At 40.5% G+C, this 7,555-nt stretch overlaps 2 pseudogenes; both read right to left on the minus strand.

Annotated features, from left to right (window-relative positions):
* Nucleotides 1–1,957: 1,957 nt before the first annotated feature.
* LOC112392881 (nuclear cap-binding protein subunit 2-like) lies at nt 1,958–4,498 on the minus strand (annotated as a pseudogene).
* Nucleotides 4,499–4,732: 234 nt separating this feature from the next.
* Nucleotides 4,733–5,338, minus strand: LOC112392896 (60S ribosomal protein L15-like; annotated as a pseudogene).
* Nucleotides 5,339–7,555: the final 2,217 nt, after the last annotated feature.

A 7,555-nucleotide genomic window follows, 5' to 3' on the forward strand; every position in this document is an offset into this window, starting at 1 on the left:
TCAGTAAAGAAGTGCTCCCCTTGTTTTCTGGCTTGCACAGTTTCTGACTAAAAGCCTGCTAATGTTAGTCTTTGTCTCTTTATATATAATAGATCTTTTTATTCTGGTTGCCTTTAAGATTTTCTCTCTATCTTTGGTTTCAGAAGTCTTTGGGTTTTTTTTCCTCAGTGTTTGTCCTACTTGGGATTCTCTGATCATCTTGATCTGTAGTTTGATGTCTTTTTTTATTTTTAGAAATTTCTCATCCATGAACTCTTCCAGTATTTCTTCTGTCCTGTTCTCTCCCTCTTCACTTTCTAGGCTTCCAGTATTTGTAGATTAAACATTCATTATTGTCTCACAGATCTTGAATTCTCTGTTTTTTTAAAATTCTTTTTTTATCGTCATGTTCCATTTAGCTAATTTCTTTCTTTTTTTTTAAGTTGGTCCAATTTTATTGAAATCTTTTACAGAAGACAATTCAAATAGGAACCACTGCTGTGGTTTTAAGGCCTATAGAAATCTGAGTTATGTTTTACTGCAAAATATATAATATATTAATTCAAACTACAGTGTAAAAAGATTTTAATAATGAATTATATGTCTTCATTAAATTAGATATTTACAAATATTTTCCTAAATACTTACAACTAATTTAGATATCTTTTAAAGTTCAAATAGTCAGTTTAAATTTGAGAAAACATACACTTACTGTAACTTGAAAGATGTTCATATTGAGATACTTCAGCCCCAACTTCACAGGCTACTGGAAATTAAGAGATACTTTGTTGCTAGATGAAAAAATTTCACTTATGTCAGGGAAAATTATACTAGACTACCAGTTTAAAATGAGCAATAGTTCACATAATATTAGAGAAATTCTCTCTTGCCTTACAAATGCAAAATAAATCCTCTAGACTCCCTTTTCTGTAGAGACCACCAGCTCACTATCCAGGCTCTGTAACTTAGCACAATTAGGGAAAAAACAAGACAGACTTCAGTATGACAATTAGCCAAAACATTTCCCCAGGGAAACATTTCTGATTTTGTTTTTGTTAAGCACTGTCTTGATCTTTAAGTCAGTTTTTAAAAACAAAACCCACTCAAAACCCACTCAAGGACAGTTCGAAAATGAAAAAAATAGATCTGATGGCTCTCACAGCAGCCTTCATCATGTCAAGGCAATGTTTTAACTCACATCTCCTGCTATTTCCTCCCCATTTCCTACTGACAGCGTCCGTCTTGCCCTTTGAGTAGTTGAGGTTCCCTGTAATACAGACCCTTGGTTTTCTTAGTGTTAGCTAAAACACATATTTTGAAAAATGTGTTCAGTAAATACCCTTCAAGTCCTGACCTAATTTCCTGATATATAAAGCGTATAAGAGGTGGTGTCCCCCGCGATCGTCTAAGGCTTACTTTTGCACCAACTATTTAGGAAGCTCCCTTGACTCTTAAGTTTTCCTTTCGAGATTAAAATTCAACATAGAAGAAATTCAGTTATCAAACATCTATTCCTAATTTAGAGCAAAGCCACATTACATAGCAAAACTCCCCTTATTAAACTTTATCTCAAGCAAACTTAAAATTTTTAAAATAGTAATTCCAGGCCCCAAGGTAGACCTACTTAGAAGTAAACATGGTAAACACTTAAAAATTTTTTTCCAATCTTCCTAAAAGAAGTGTGTTTTGGGCTGATAGATCAATATTATACATCAAGTCTGTGGCTAAGGAACACAATTTTTGACCTGGTAAATTATTCTGGTAATCTGACACACGACCAAGATGCGAAGACTATAGAATTAAAGGCATTCTTTTGGATTCTGTGCTTTAATAATTTTTAAGAGGAAAACCATGAAGAGGCTTCCAGCTCAGTAGAGACATTGATTAAAGCTTGGTAAAAATGGGAAGGTTCGCAGACCTTGGGTAACGCACATCAAAATCAACAGGCCAAAGGAGTGAGTTTTTCATGATGGGGCTCTCACCACTCACAGGTTTGGGCCAGTTTTCCATAACCTCCTCTCCCAGATCGTAGTCCTGACGATACTCATCTAGCATCTGGCCCCCAGAATGGCCACGGCCATACTGCCTGCCCTCCTTTAAGCCTGCGTCCCAGTCTGTGCAAGTGATCCGGTCATCCAGATACATTCCACTTATGTACTGCACGGCATTTTCTGCATCTGCTCCAGAATAGTATTCCACAAAGCAGAACCCATATGCTGTTTTCTTCATTTTATCCAGGCCCGTGATGATTTTCTTTATGTTACCACTTTTGCTGAAGAGTTCATAGATTTGTTCTTCAGTTGTATAGAATGAAAGATTTCCAACATACAATGTACAGCTTTTCTTCAATAATTTTTCCTGTTCTTCACTGTCACGCCAGAAGTGCTGGTCCCAGTACTGGCTCAGCTTGACATAGGAGTTGCTGCACAGTGCCTTCAGGAGGCCACCCGAACAGTGCAGAGAAGTGGCCGAGGGCGCCGCCACTCCAAGTGTAATGAAACCATTAAGCTAATTTCTATTGGTCTATTTTCAAGTTTATTGATTCTTTCCTCAACTATGTCTAGTCTATTTATGAGCCCATCCTTCATCTGTGTATCTGTTACCTATATTCTAAATAGACCTTAAAATTTATTTCTAATCGTTTTTATTTCTTACAGTTTCTATCACTTTCCTGAAACCTCACAAATGTTCCACTAGAGCCTTTAAGATATAAATCATAGTTATTTTAAATGCCCCCTGTGGTAATTCTAACATCTGTGTCATCTCTGTATCTGTTCTGTTGATTGCTTTGTCTCTAGATGGTGGGCTCCTTTCATTTGAGTCTTTGTGTTTCATATTTTTTTGTTGTTGAAAGAGGTACTTCTTGTGTAATATAGTAGAGATTAAGGTAAATAGTATTTAGGCCAGGAAATAGGCACACTTCTTGTTCTAGGCTGTTTGCACAGGGGACTGAGTCAATATAGTCAGGATTTGAGTTGAGTTTGGGTTTTGTTATTGCTTTGTGGTTACCTTCAATGCACACTACAAACTTCAACTTGCTTTAGCGTTACCTTGTGCTTAGAGGAAGGGCTTGGTATTAATGGATTTCTCTTAATGTTTCAATTCTACCCTCAGCTTTTCTACCTCAGTTTTCTCTGTGTGCCACTGCCACAGAGGTGATCTCTCTCCATGCTCTTACCTCTCCCCAAGGGCTAGGCTGCTGTAGTTTATTACTTGGTGTGTAATAGCCTGGTGGTAGAGGACAGAGGGGATTCTCTATTTTCTTGTCCAGTCTCAATCTTAGGCAGTGTACCTAGGTCTTTTGGGGTAGAGCTTTCTCAATGATCCTGCTCAATCTCCTTTGGCAGTCAAACTCTGCCTTGTATTTGGTGGATTTTTTTTTTTGAAACCATTTGAACTTGTATTGACACCAGCTACATGACTTTTCTCAGTAGCCTTATGGGAATGGATAAAGTGGCTTGACCCAAGATAACACTGACTAGACTTAGCAATGTTACTTTTAAATAAAACCAACCCTATTTTCCCCACTAAGGTGGATTAGAGAGTTCATAATGGTCACAAACTAATACTACAGATAAAACATTTAAAATTTTGATCCAAGCTTTTTCTATCATCCCACACTTGAAAGGTATCTGTTAAACACCGATTTCCCAATTCTAGCATCACTAGCTTACAAACCTTAGGGCTAATAACTGCCTTCTCATTTATCTACTGTTCAATTTCCATTAGTTTCAAGATACACCAGTGTAAATACCATGACTATTTTGCATGAAGTTAAGTATTCTACAGATCCCAGAGTCATGGGATTGAACTAGGAGCTCCCACCTTTTTTTTTTTTTTTTTTTTTTTTTTGCGGTACATGGGCCTCTCACTGCTGTGGCCTCTCCTGTTGTGGAGCATAGGCTCCGGACGCGCAGGCTCAGCGGCCATGGCTCACGGGCCCAGCCGCTCAACGGCATGTGGGATCTTCCCAGACTGGGGCACCAACCCGTGTCTCCTGCATCGGCAGGCAGACTCTCAACCACTGCGCCACCAGGGAAGCCCTCCCACCTTTTATGTGAACTTCAGAGGTACCATTGAGGCTAAGGCAATTTAATTTAGGTTAACTAGGATCTGTTTCATATTTAAGAGAACCCCCTTGCAACAGGTTTATTCAATTCTCTTAAAAATGGTGGCATTACTTTTCACCTTTCAGAAGCAACAGTTACACAAATGGAATATTAGATTAAGTCTAAAAATGTGGGCTCTAGTCAACTCTCATTATTTTTCTGCATATGATCATGATAAAGGATCAGGACGTCCTTCACAATTCCAAGGAAAGTCCAATTTAAAAAGTTTGTCCTTGCCAAACTCCATAAAACAGCCACTTCAGAGTAAACCAGCAGAGCATTGCATCACCCAGTAAAGCTGTAGGTTTCATCACATGCCCCAACAAATCTACGTGACTAGTTTCCGCACTCTTATTTTACAGAGTTTATTTTACACCTATTGTACCAAACAGCATTTTAAACATGGACATATCAACTCCCTAATAAAGCAAAAACACAGGCATTTCCCTTATTAGAAACAAGATATACCATCACTTAAAGTCTTCAAACATGATTGCACTTAAACTTTCATAATTTGACAGTGCATTCAATGAGTCAATCTGTAGACAACCAGTTTTAACAGACAAGTTAAAAAAAACACTTCAAAGTAGACATGAATGTCCTAAACTGTTTATTAGGTAAGAATTTTACAAACATTGCTTATATTAGCGGTAGCGCTGGAGCTGGAGAGTATTGCTTCTTCTCCAAGCTGTGCAGCGAGAACCACGGATACTGTGGTGGAACCTGCGGCTCCTTCTGCTTGCGGATGTCAGTCCCCACAAGTCCCTGTGCTTGTGGACTGGTTTGGTGATCCACTGGGTGTCAGGCTTTCTTCTGATAGCTTTATGGAATGGATCAATGAGGATAACCTCAAGGAATTTGTACGTAGAATCTTCACCAACCCAGTAAGAATTCAGGACCCTCAGGGCCCTACAGTGGTGTCCAGCTCACTCCTCAGCAGCAGACTGAAGGCTTCGAGCAAACTTCAGCTGATTGACACCATGGTGGACAGGTGTGCCATAGGTGGCACCCTTAGGAACTGGGCGTTTGCGGTCACTGCGACACACGCGAATCCAATATATGACATAACCCTGCTTGGCCTTGTACCGCAGCCTGTGTGACTCTTTGGGCCCGGTGGGCGGGGGGAGAAAGGGGACCTGGTGCACTGCAGAGAGCTGGCAGTACTGCCAGCAGCGCACCCTGAGCAGAAAGCACATCGTGTCTGACTCCTTCTTCCTCCGTAGCTCCTGGATGTACTTGTAAGCGCCCATCTCGGCTCAGTTGATGGCTGCCGCCAGGCTTGGTGGGTATTATATAGGAGAGAGCTTCTGCCCTTCTGTTAATCCTAGGAGGTCTTTAGTGATCTGGGCACAGGACTGTTTCTTGCTCCACTCTCAGCAGTAGAGGGTTTTTTCCTTTACATTTTCCCCAGTTGCAATGGGTCATCACCAGTGCCCTGGATATTACAGGATTCTCTCTGCTCTTCCAATATCTTAAGTCTCTTCATCCATAGGGGAATAGGGACTGGATAAGGTTTGTACTTTTATTTTTTTGGCCATGCCACATAGCATGTGGCATCTTAGTTCCCCCAGCAGGGATCAAACCCTCTCTCCCTGCAGTAGAAGCTCAGAGTCTTAACCACTGGACCACCAGGGAAGTCCCAAGGGTTTGCATAGTGGTGGCCACTTCTCTTCATTCATGCCTCACTGAAGGAGAATTTGCCAGTTTCCTGCTCTGCTTCAGTCATTCTTGTCAGCAGCTGGTGGAGGTTTATGGAGAAGATCCTGTGAGTATGTGTGAACTCCATTTGTGTCTACTGCTCCTACGGCTTTATCCTCTCATGGTAGTCCACACTCCAACTTTAGTGTTCATTATAAATGTTAGCTGGATTCTTCCTACAGGTATCTATGGCACCTAGTGTCTTTTTTTTCCCTAGTACTCTGCCATAAGTGAGTCAGTGCTCATGTCCCATCTCTTCTTGGAAGGGTATGTCTTTTTTTGCGTTTCAGGCTTTTGGGTTGCATTATGACCTCAGGTCTTGAATGGGTTTAAGAAATATCATTATCTGGCATTTTCTTGTTGTTAGGATGGGAGTGAAACTCTTTCCAACTTTCTACATTCTAGACAGAGGCAAACTCCTGTTTGCTTATTCTCAGGGTGGATTGAATCTTTTCCTTGTCAGAGAGCTATGGCTCCAACAATAGCAAACAAACTGATTTGATTTTGTTTCTGACCTGGGGAATTCCAACCTATGTCTCTAATCCCATTCCCCTTCCCGAGACTATTATTTAAGAACTTTGCAAAGCCTGCAACTTAAACAGAAACTTCACTGTTCTATATTATGTACAATCTTCAGGAGTGGCAGAAAATACAAAGCGAATTCCAAAACTCTATTAGCAAAGGTCTTAGAGACTCCTGTATTTTTATGTCCTAAGACATTGCTATTGACTTTAATGACAATGAGATTAGTTTTTCTTCTGAATTTCACTGACTCTCTTCTCATGTATTACTAACAGGCCAGCCATGCATCTAGGAATATTTTACCCAATTTTAGAACCCATCTTATCACAAGTAGACATGACCAAGTAGACATGCAGGGAATTCATATAGTACACACAGTCTTATCAGCAACTATGAGTAGCCTTTCCTAAACATCTAAATATTCCTTTTATGACCTAAAACTTGAAGATCTGGCCTTTGGAAGAAATATAAGAGAAAGACAGCTCTTGAACCCTGATGGAAAAGACCCTATTAGCTAACTAGAATGGTAGTGATATTCCAAAGTGTTGTTCCTTGGATTCATGCCTCTTAATTAAAGAGGAATAAAGCATCCTTGAATCACTGCAATAAAGTCACTGCAGGAGAACTCAAACTGAAGATTCTTAAGAACCCTCCAAAGTAGAAAGTCTTTGGAAAGAGACACGATTCACCCAAGACTTCCAGATAAAACAGAAGACTACATGAGACATAGACAGCTTCTACCCAAGATCCACTGAACAAGACCTTATATTGTCATGTTTTAACCTGCATTCTTTTGATTTTTGTTTTTATAGCTATCTTATTGTCTCTTTTGCTGATATAAGGCTACCTTTATCTATGTTCCCTATAAAGCCTCCATTCTTTTTTTTTTTAATTAATTAATCAATTTATTTATTTTTGGCTGCGTTGAGTCTTCGTTGCTGTGTGCGGGCTTTCTCTAGTTGTGGAGAGTGGGGGCTACTCTTCGTTGTGGTGCACGGGCTTCTCATTGCGGTGGCTTCTCTTGTTGCGGACACGGGCTCTAGGCATGCAGGCTTCAGTACTTGCAGCACATGGGCTCAGTAGTTGCGGCACGTGGGCCCTAGAGCATGTGGGCTCAGTAGTTGTGGCACACAACTCTAGGCTCTAGGGTGTGCGGGCATCAGTAGTTGTGGCGTGCAGGCTCAGTAGTCGTGGTGCACGGGCTTAGTTGCTCTGCAGAATGTGGGATCTTCCTGGACCAGGGATCG

The sequence above is a fragment of the Neophocaena asiaeorientalis genome, unplaced genomic scaffold (assembly GCF_003031525.2).
Source record: "Neophocaena asiaeorientalis asiaeorientalis breed wild unplaced genomic scaffold, Neophocaena_asiaeorientalis_V1.1 scaffold547, whole genome shotgun sequence".
NCBI classification, from domain to species: domain Eukaryota; kingdom Metazoa; phylum Chordata; class Mammalia; order Artiodactyla; family Phocoenidae; genus Neophocaena; species Neophocaena asiaeorientalis.